Genomic DNA, 9873 nt, shown 5'->3' with positions numbered 1-9873 from the left:
CCCCCCCCCCCCCCCACCCCCCCCCCCCCCCACCCCCCCCCCCCCCCACCCCCCCCCCCCCCCACCCCCCCCCCCCCCCACCCCCCCCCCCCCCCACCCCCCCCCCCCCCCACCCCCCCCCCCCCCCACCCCCCCCCCCCCCCACCCCCCCCCCCCCCCACCCCCCCCCCCCCCCACCCCCCCCCCCCCCCACCCCCCCCCCCCCCCACCCCCCCCCCCCCCCACCCCCCCCCCCCCCCACCCCCCCCCCCCCCCACCCCCCCCCCCCCCCACCCCCCCCCCCCCCCACCCCCCCCCCCCCCCACCCCCCCCCCCCCCCACCCCCCCCCCCCCCCACCCCCCCCCCCCCCCACCCCCCCCCCCCCCCACCCCCCCCCCCCCCCACCCCCCCCCCCCCCCACCCCCCCCCCCCCCCACCCCCCCCCCCCCCCACCCCCCCCCCCCCCCACCCCCCCCCCCCCCCACCCCCCCCCCCCCCCACCCCCCCCCCCCCCCACCCCCCCCCCCCCCCACCCCCCCCCCCCCCCACCCCCCCCCCCCCCCACCCCCCCCCCCCCCCACCCCCCCCCCCCCCCACCCCCCCCCCCCCCCACCCCCCCCCCCCCCCACCCCCCCCCCCCCCCACCCCCCCCCCCCCCCACCCCCCCCCCCCCCCACCCCCCCCCCCCCCCACCCCCCCCCCCCCCCACCCCCCCCCCCCCCCACCCCCCCCCCCCCCCACCCCCCCCCCCCCCCACCCCCCCCCCCCCCCACCCCCCCCCCCCCCCACCCCCCCCCCCCCCCACCCCCCCCCCCCCCCACCCCCCCCCCCCCCCACCCCCCCCCCCCCCCACCCCCCCCCCCCCCCACCCCCCCCCCCCCCCACCCCCCCCCCCCCCCACCCCCCCCCCCCCCCACCCCCCCCCCCCCCCACCCCCCCCCCCCCCCACCCCCCCCCCCCCCCACCCCCCCCCCCCCCCACCCCCCCCCCCCCCCACCCCCCCCCCCCCCCACCCCCCCCCCCCCCCACCCCCCCCCCCCCCCACCCCCCCCCCCCCCCACCCCCCCCCCCCCCCACCCCCCCCCCCCCCCACCCCCCCCCCCCCCCACCCCCCCCCCCCCCCACCCCCCCCCCCCCCCACCCCCCCCCCCCCCCACCCCCCCCCCCCCCCACCCCCCCCCCCCCCCACCCCCCCCCCCCCCCACCCCCCCCCCCCCCCACCCCCCCCCCCCCCCACCCCCCCCCCCCCCCACCCCCCCCCCCCCCCACCCCCCCCCCCCCCCACCCCCCCCCCCCCCCACCCCCCCCCCCCCCCACCCCCCCCCCCCCCCACCCCCCCCCCCCCCCACCCCCCCCCCCCCCCACCCCCCCCCCCCCCCACCCCCCCCCCCCCCCACCCCCCCCCCCCCCCACCCCCCCCCCCCCCCACCCCCCCCCCCCCCCACCCCCCCCCCCCCCCACCCCCCCCCCCCCCCACCCCCCCCCCCCCCCACCCCCCCCCCCCCCCACCCCCCCCCCCCCCCACCCCCCCCCCCCCCCACCCCCCCCCCCCCCCACCCCCCCCCCCCCCCACCCCCCCCCCCCCCCACCCCCCCCCCCCCCCACCCCCCCCCCCCCCCACCCCCCCCCCCCCCCACCCCCCCCCCCCCCCACCCCCCCCCCCCCCCACCCCCCCCCCCCCCCACCCCCCCCCCCCCCCACCCCCCCCCCCCCCCACCCCCCCCCCCCCCCACCCCCCCCCCCCCCCACCCCCCCCCCCCCCCACCCCCCCCCCCCCCCACCCCCCCCCCCCCCCACCCCCCCCCCCCCCCACCCCCCCCCCCCCCCACCCCCCCCCCCCCCCACCCCCCCCCCCCCCCACCCCCCCCCCCCCCCACCCCCCCCCCCCCCCACCCCCCCCCCCCCCCACCCCCCCCCCCCCCCACCCCCCCCCCCCCCCACCCCCCCCCCCCCCCACCCCCCCCCCCCCCCACCCCCCCCCCCCCCCACCCCCCCCCCCCCCCACCCCCCCCCCCCCCCACCCCCCCCCCCCCCCACCCCCCCCCCCCCCCACCCCCCCCCCCCCCCACCCCCCCCCCCCCCCACCCCCCCCCCCCCCCACCCCCCCCCCCCCCCACCCCCCCCCCCCCCCACCCCCCCCCCCCCCCACCCCCCCCCCCCCCCACCCCCCCCCCCCCCCACCCCCCCCCCCCCCCACCCCCCCCCCCCCCCACCCCCCCCCCCCCCCACCCCCCCCCCCCCCCACCCCCCCCCCCCCCCACCCCCCCCCCCCCCCACCCCCCCCCCCCCCCACCCCCCCCCCCCCCCACCCCCCCCCCCCCCCACCCCCCCCCCCCCCCACCCCCCCCCCCCCCCACCCCCCCCCCCCCCCACCCCCCCCCCCCCCCACCCCCCCCCCCCCCCACCCCCCCCCCCCCCCACCCCCCCCCCCCCCCACCCCCCCCCCCCCCCACCCCCCCCCCCCCCCACCCCCCCCCCCCCCCACCCCCCCCCCCCCCCACCCCCCCCCCCCCCCACCCCCCCCCCCCCCCACCCCCCCCCCCCCCCACCCCCCCCCCCCCCCACCCCCCCCCCCCCCCACCCCCCCCCCCCCCCACCCCCCCCCCCCCCCACCCCCCCCCCCCCCCACCCCCCCCCCCCCCCACCCCCCCCCCCCCCCACCCCCCCCCCCCCCCACCCCCCCCCCCCCCCACCCCCCCCCCCCCCCACCCCCCCCCCCCCCCACCCCCCCCCCCCCCCACCCCCCCCCCCCCCCACCCCCCCCCCCCCCCACCCCCCCCCCCCCCCACCCCCCCCCCCCCCCACCCCCCCCCCCCCCCACCCCCCCCCCCCCCCACCCCCCCCCCCCCCCACCCCCCCCCCCCCCCACCCCCCCCCCCCCCCACCCCCCCCCCCCCCCACCCCCCCCCCCCCCCACCCCCCCCCCCCCCCACCCCCCCCCCCCCCCACCCCCCCCCCCCCCCACCCCCCCCCCCCCCCACCCCCCCCCCCCCCCACCCCCCCCCCCCCCCACCCCCCCCCCCCCCCACCCCCCCCCCCCCCCACCCCCCCCCCCCCCCACCCCCCCCCCCCCCCACCCCCCCCCCCCCCCACCCCCCCCCCCCCCCACCCCCCCCCCCCCCCACCCCCCCCCCCCCCCACCCCCCCCCCCCCCCACCCCCCCCCCCCCCCACCCCCCCCCCCCCCCACCCCCCCCCCCCCCCACCCCCCCCCCCCCCCACCCCCCCCCCCCCCCACCCCCCCCCCCCCCCACCCCCCCCCCCCCCCACCCCCCCCCCCCCCCACCCCCCCCCCCCCCCACCCCCCCCCCCCCCCACCCCCCCCCCCCCCCACCCCCCCCCCCCCCCACCCCCCCCCCCCCCCACCCCCCCCCCCCCCCACCCCCCCCCCCCCCCACCCCCCCCCCCCCCCACCCCCCCCCCCCCCCACCCCCCCCCCCCCCCACCCCCCCCCCCCCCCACCCCCCCCCCCCCCCACCCCCCCCCCCCCCCACCCCCCCCCCCCCCCACCCCCCCCCCCCCCCACCCCCCCCCCCCCCCACCCCCCCCCCCCCCCACCCCCCCCCCCCCCCACCCCCCCCCCCCCCCACCCCCCCCCCCCCCCACCCCCCCCCCCCCCCACCCCCCCCCCCCCCCACCCCCCCCCCCCCCCACCCCCCCCCCCCCCCACCCCCCCCCCCCCCCACCCCCCCCCCCCCCCACCCCCCCCCCCCCCCACCCCCCCCCCCCCCCACCCCCCCCCCCCCCCACCCCCCCCCCCCCCCACCCCCCCCCCCCCCCACCCCCCCCCCCCCCCACCCCCCCCCCCCCCCACCCCCCCCCCCCCCCACCCCCCCCCCCCCCCACCCCCCCCCCCCCCCACCCCCCCCCCCCCCCACCCCCCCCCCCCCCCACCCCCCCCCCCCCCCACCCCCCCCCCCCCCCACCCCCCCCCCCCCCCACCCCCCCCCCCCCCCACCCCCCCCCCCCCCCACCCCCCCCCCCCCCCACCCCCCCCCCCCCCCACCCCCCCCCCCCCCCACCCCCCCCCCCCCCCACCCCCCCCCCCCCCCACCCCCCCCCCCCCCCACCCCCCCCCCCCCCCACCCCCCCCCCCCCCCACCCCCCCCCCCCCCCACCCCCCCCCCCCCCCACCCCCCCCCCCCCCCACCCCCCCCCCCCCCCACCCCCCCCCCCCCCCACCCCCCCCCCCCCCCACCCCCCCCCCCCCCCACCCCCCCCCCCCCCCACCCCCCCCCCCCCCCACCCCCCCCCCCCCCCACCCCCCCCCCCCCCCACCCCCCCCCCCCCCCACCCCCCCCCCCCCCCACCCCCCCCCCCCCCCACCCCCCCCCCCCCCCACCCCCCCCCCCCCCCACCCCCCCCCCCCCCCACCCCCCCCCCCCCCCACCCCCCCCCCCCCCCACCCCCCCCCCCCCCCACCCCCCCCCCCCCCCACCCCCCCCCCCCCCCACCCCCCCCCCCCCCCACCCCCCCCCCCCCCCACCCCCCCCCCCCCCCACCCCCCCCCCCCCCCACCCCCCCCCCCCCCCACCCCCCCCCCCCCCCACCCCCCCCCCCCCCCACCCCCCCCCCCCCCCACCCCCCCCCCCCCCCACCCCCCCCCCCCCCCACCCCCCCCCCCCCCCACCCCCCCCCCCCCCCACCCCCCCCCCCCCCCACCCCCCCCCCCCCCCACCCCCCCCCCCCCCCACCCCCCCCCCCCCCCACCCCCCCCCCCCCCCACCCCCCCCCCCCCCCACCCCCCCCCCCCCCCACCCCCCCCCCCCCCCACCCCCCCCCCCCCCCACCCCCCCCCCCCCCCACCCCCCCCCCCCCCCACCCCCCCCCCCCCCCACCCCCCCCCCCCCCCACCCCCCCCCCCCCCCACCCCCCCCCCCCCCCACCCCCCCCCCCCCCCACCCCCCCCCCCCCCCACCCCCCCCCCCCCCCACCCCCCCCCCCCCCCACCCCCCCCCCCCCCCACCCCCCCCCCCCCCCACCCCCCCCCCCCCCCACCCCCCCCCCCCCCCACCCCCCCCCCCCCCCACCCCCCCCCCCCCCCACCCCCCCCCCCCCCCACCCCCCCCCCCCCCCACCCCCCCCCCCCCCCACCCCCCCCCCCCCCCACCCCCCCCCCCCCCCACCCCCCCCCCCCCCCACCCCCCCCCCCCCCCACCCCCCCCCCCCCCCACCCCCCCCCCCCCCCACCCCCCCCCCCCCCCACCCCCCCCCCCCCCCACCCCCCCCCCCCCCCACCCCCCCCCCCCCCCACCCCCCCCCCCCCCCACCCCCCCCCCCCCCCACCCCCCCCCCCCCCCACCCCCCCCCCCCCCCACCCCCCCCCCCCCCCACCCCCCCCCCCCCCCACCCCCCCCCCCCCCCACCCCCCCCCCCCCCCACCCCCCCCCCCCCCCACCCCCCCCCCCCCCCACCCCCCCCCCCCCCCACCCCCCCCCCCCCCCACCCCCCCCCCCCCCCACCCCCCCCCCCCCCCACCCCCCCCCCCCCCCACCCCCCCCCCCCCCCACCCCCCCCCCCCCCCACCCCCCCCCCCCCCCACCCCCCCCCCCCCCCACCCCCCCCCCCCCCCACCCCCCCCCCCCCCCACCCCCCCCCCCCCCCACCCCCCCCCCCCCCCACCCCCCCCCCCCCCCACCCCCCCCCCCCCCCACCCCCCCCCCCCCCCACCCCCCCCCCCCCCCACCCCCCCCCCCCCCCACCCCCCCCCCCCCCCACCCCCCCCCCCCCCCACCCCCCCCCCCCCCCACCCCCCCCCCCCCCCACCCCCCCCCCCCCCCACCCCCCCCCCCCCCCACCCCCCCCCCCCCCCACCCCCCCCCCCCCCCACCCCCCCCCCCCCCCACCCCCCCCCCCCCCCACCCCCCCCCCCCCCCACCCCCCCCCCCCCCCACCCCCCCCCCCCCCCACCCCCCCCCCCCCCCACCCCCCCCCCCCCCCACCCCCCCCCCCCCCCACCCCCCCCCCCCCCCACCCCCCCCCCCCCCCACCCCCCCCCCCCCCCACCCCCCCCCCCCCCCACCCCCCCCCCCCCCCACCCCCCCCCCCCCCCACCCCCCCCCCCCCCCACCCCCCCCCCCCCCCACCCCCCCCCCCCCCCACCCCCCCCCCCCCCCACCCCCCCCCCCCCCCACCCCCCCCCCCCCCCACCCCCCCCCCCCCCCACCCCCCCCCCCCCCCACCCCCCCCCCCCCCCACCCCCCCCCCCCCCCACCCCCCCCCCCCCCCACCCCCCCCCCCCCCCACCCCCCCCCCCCCCCACCCCCCCCCCCCCCCACCCCCCCCCCCCCCCACCCCCCCCCCCCCCCACCCCCCCCCCCCCCCACCCCCCCCCCCCCCCACCCCCCCCCCCCCCCACCCCCCCCCCCCCCCACCCCCCCCCCCCCCCACCCCCCCCCCCCCCCACCCCCCCCCCCCCCCACCCCCCCCCCCCCCCACCCCCCCCCCCCCCCACCCCCCCCCCCCCCCACCCCCCCCCCCCCCCACCCCCCCCCCCCCCCACCCCCCCCCCCCCCCACCCCCCCCCCCCCCCACCCCCCCCCCCCCCCACCCCCCCCCCCCCCCACCCCCCCCCCCCCCCACCCCCCCCCCCCCCCACCCCCCCCCCCCCCCACCCCCCCCCCCCCCCACCCCCCCCCCCCCCCACCCCCCCCCCCCCCCACCCCCCCCCCCCCCCACCCCCCCCCCCCCCCACCCCCCCCCCCCCCCACCCCCCCCCCCCCCCACCCCCCCCCCCCCCCACCCCCCCCCCCCCCCACCCCCCCCCCCCCCCACCCCCCCCCCCCCCCACCCCCCCCCCCCCCCACCCCCCCCCCCCCCCACCCCCCCCCCCCCCCACCCCCCCCCCCCCCCACCCCCCCCCCCCCCCACCCCCCCCCCCCCCCACCCCCCCCCCCCCCCACCCCCCCCCCCCCCCACCCCCCCCCCCCCCCACCCCCCCCCCCCCCCACCCCCCCCCCCCCCCACCCCCCCCCCCCCCCACCCCCCCCCCCCCCCACCCCCCCCCCCCCCCACCCCCCCCCCCCCCCACCCCCCCCCCCCCCCACCCCCCCCCCCCCCCACCCCCCCCCCCCCCCACCCCCCCCCCCCCCCACCCCCCCCCCCCCCCACCCCCCCCCCCCCCCACCCCCCCCCCCCCCCACCCCCCCCCCCCCCCACCCCCCCCCCCCCCCACCCCCCCCCCCCCCCACCCCCCCCCCCCCCCACCCCCCCCCCCCCCCACCCCCCCCCCCCCCCACCCCCCCCCCCCCCCACCCCCCCCCCCCCCCACCCCCCCCCCCCCCCACCCCCCCCCCCCCCCACCCCCCCCCCCCCCCACCCCCCCCCCCCCCCACCCCCCCCCCCCCCCACCCCCCCCCCCCCCCACCCCCCCCCCCCCCCACCCCCCCCCCCCCCCACCCCCCCCCCCCCCCACCCCCCCCCCCCCCCACCCCCCCCCCCCCCCACCCCCCCCCCCCCCCACCCCCCCCCCCCCCCACCCCCCCCCCCCCCCACCCCCCCCCCCCCCCACCCCCCCCCCCCCCCACCCCCCCCCCCCCCCACCCCCCCCCCCCCCCACCCCCCCCCCCCCCCACCCCCCCCCCCCCCCACCCCCCCCCCCCCCCACCCCCCCCCCCCCCCACCCCCCCCCCCCCCCACCCCCCCCCCCCCCCACCCCCCCCCCCCCCCACCCCCCCCCCCCCCCACCCCCCCCCCCCCCCACCCCCCCCCCCCCCCACCCCCCCCCCCCCCCACCCCCCCCCCCCCCCACCCCCCCCCCCCCCCACCCCCCCCCCCCCCCACCCCCCCCCCCCCCCACCCCCCCCCCCCCCCACCCCCCCCCCCCCCCACCCCCCCCCCCCCCCACCCCCCCCCCCCCCCACCCCCCCCCCCCCCCACCCCCCCCCCCCCCCACCCCCCCCCCCCCCCACCCCCCCCCCCCCCCACCCCCCCCCCCCCCCACCCCCCCCCCCCCCCACCCCCCCCCCCCCCCACCCCCCCCCCCCCCCACCCCCCCCCCCCCCCACCCCCCCCCCCCCCCACCCCCCCCCCCCCCCACCCCCCCCCCCCCCCACCCCCCCCCCCCCCCACCCCCCCCCCCCCCCACCCCCCCCCCCCCCCACCCCCCCCCCCCCCCACCCCCCCCCCCCCCCACCCCCCCCCCCCCCCACCCCCCCCCCCCCCCACCCCCCCCCCCCCCCACCCCCCCCCCCCCCCACCCCCCCCCCCCCCCACCCCCCCCCCCCCCCACCCCCCCCCCCCCCCACCCCCCCCCCCCCCCACCCCCCCCCCCCCCCACCCCCCCCCCCCCCCACCCCCCCCCCCCCCCACCCCCCCCCCCCCCCACCCCCCCCCCCCCCCACCCCCCCCCCCCCCCACCCCCCCCCCCCCCCACCCCCCCCCCCCCCCACCCCCCCCCCCCCCCACCCCCCCCCCCCCCCACCCCCCCCCCCCCCCACCCCCCCCCCCCCCCACCCCCCCCCCCCCCCACCCCCCCCCCCCCCCACCCCCCCCCCCCCCCACCCCCCCCCCCCCCCACCCCCCCCCCCCCCCACCCCCCCCCCCCCCCACCCCCCCCCCCCCCCACCCCCCCCCCCCCCCACCCCCCCCCCCCCCCACCCCCCCCCCCCCCCACCCCCCCCCCCCCCCACCCCCCCCCCCCCCCACCCCCCCCCCCCCCCACCCCCCCCCCCCCCCACCCCCCCCCCCCCCCACCCCCCCCCCCCCCCACCCCCCCCCCCCCCCACCCCCCCCCCCCCCCACCCCCCCCCCCCCCCACCCCCCCCCCCCCCCACCCCCCCCCCCCCCCACCCCCCCCCCCCCCCACCCCCCCCCCCCCCCACCCCCCCCCCCCCCCACCCCCCCCCCCCCCCACCCCCCCCCCCCCCCACCCCCCCCCCCCCCCACCCCCCCCCCCCCCCACCCCCCCCCCCCCCCACCCCCCCCCCCCCCCACCCCCCCCCCCCCCCACCCCCCCCCCCCCCCACCCCCCCCCCCCCCCACCCCCCCCCCCCCCCACCCCCCCCCCCCCCCACCCCCCCCCCCCCCCACCCCCCCCCCCCCCCACCCCCCCCCCCCCCCACCCCCCCCCCCCCCCACCCCCCCCCCCCCCCACCCCCCCCCCCCCCCACCCCCCCCCCCCCCCACCCCCCCCCCCCCCCACCCCCCCCCCCCCCCACCCCCCCCCCCCCCCACCCCCCCCCCCCCCCACCCCCCCCCCCCCCCACCCCCCCCCCCCCCCACCCCCCCCCCCCCCCACCCCCCCCCCCCCCCACCCCCCCCCCCCCCCACCCCCCCCCCCCCCCACCCCCCCCCCCCCCCACCCCCCCCCCCCCCCACCCCCCCCCCCCCCCACCCCCCCCCCCCCCCACCCCCCCCCCCCCCCACCCCCCCCCCCCCCCACCCCCCCCCCCCCCCACCCCCCCCCCCCCCCACCCCCCCCCCCCCCCACCCCCCCCCCCCCCCACCCCCCCCCCCCCCCACCCCCCCCCCCCCCCACCCCCCCCCCCCCCCACCCCCCCCCCCCCCCACCCCCCCCCCCCCCCACCCCCCCCCCCCCCCACCCCCCCCCCCCCCCACCCCCCCCCCCCCCCACCCCCCCCCCCCCCCACCCCCCCCCCCCCCCACCCCCCCCCCCCCCCACCCCCCCCCCCCCCCACCCCCCCCCCCCCCCACCCCCCCCCCCCCCCACCCCCCCCCCCCCCCACCCCCCCCCCCCCCCACCCCCCCCCCCCCCCACCCCCCCCCCCCCCCACCCCCCCCCCCCCCCACCCCCCCCCCCCCCCACCCCCCCCCCCCCCCACCCCCCCCCCCCCCCACCCCCCCCCCCCCCCACCCCCCCCCCCCCCCACCCCCCCCCCCCCCCACCCCCCCCCCCCCCCACCCCCCCCCCCCCCCACCCCCCCCCCCCCCCAC

This window comes from Sphaerodactylus townsendi, linkage group LG03 (genome assembly GCF_021028975.2).
Source record: "Sphaerodactylus townsendi isolate TG3544 linkage group LG03, MPM_Stown_v2.3, whole genome shotgun sequence".
NCBI lineage: Eukaryota > Metazoa > Chordata > Lepidosauria > Squamata > Sphaerodactylidae > Sphaerodactylus > Sphaerodactylus townsendi.
This window is presented reverse-complemented; position numbering follows the sequence as displayed.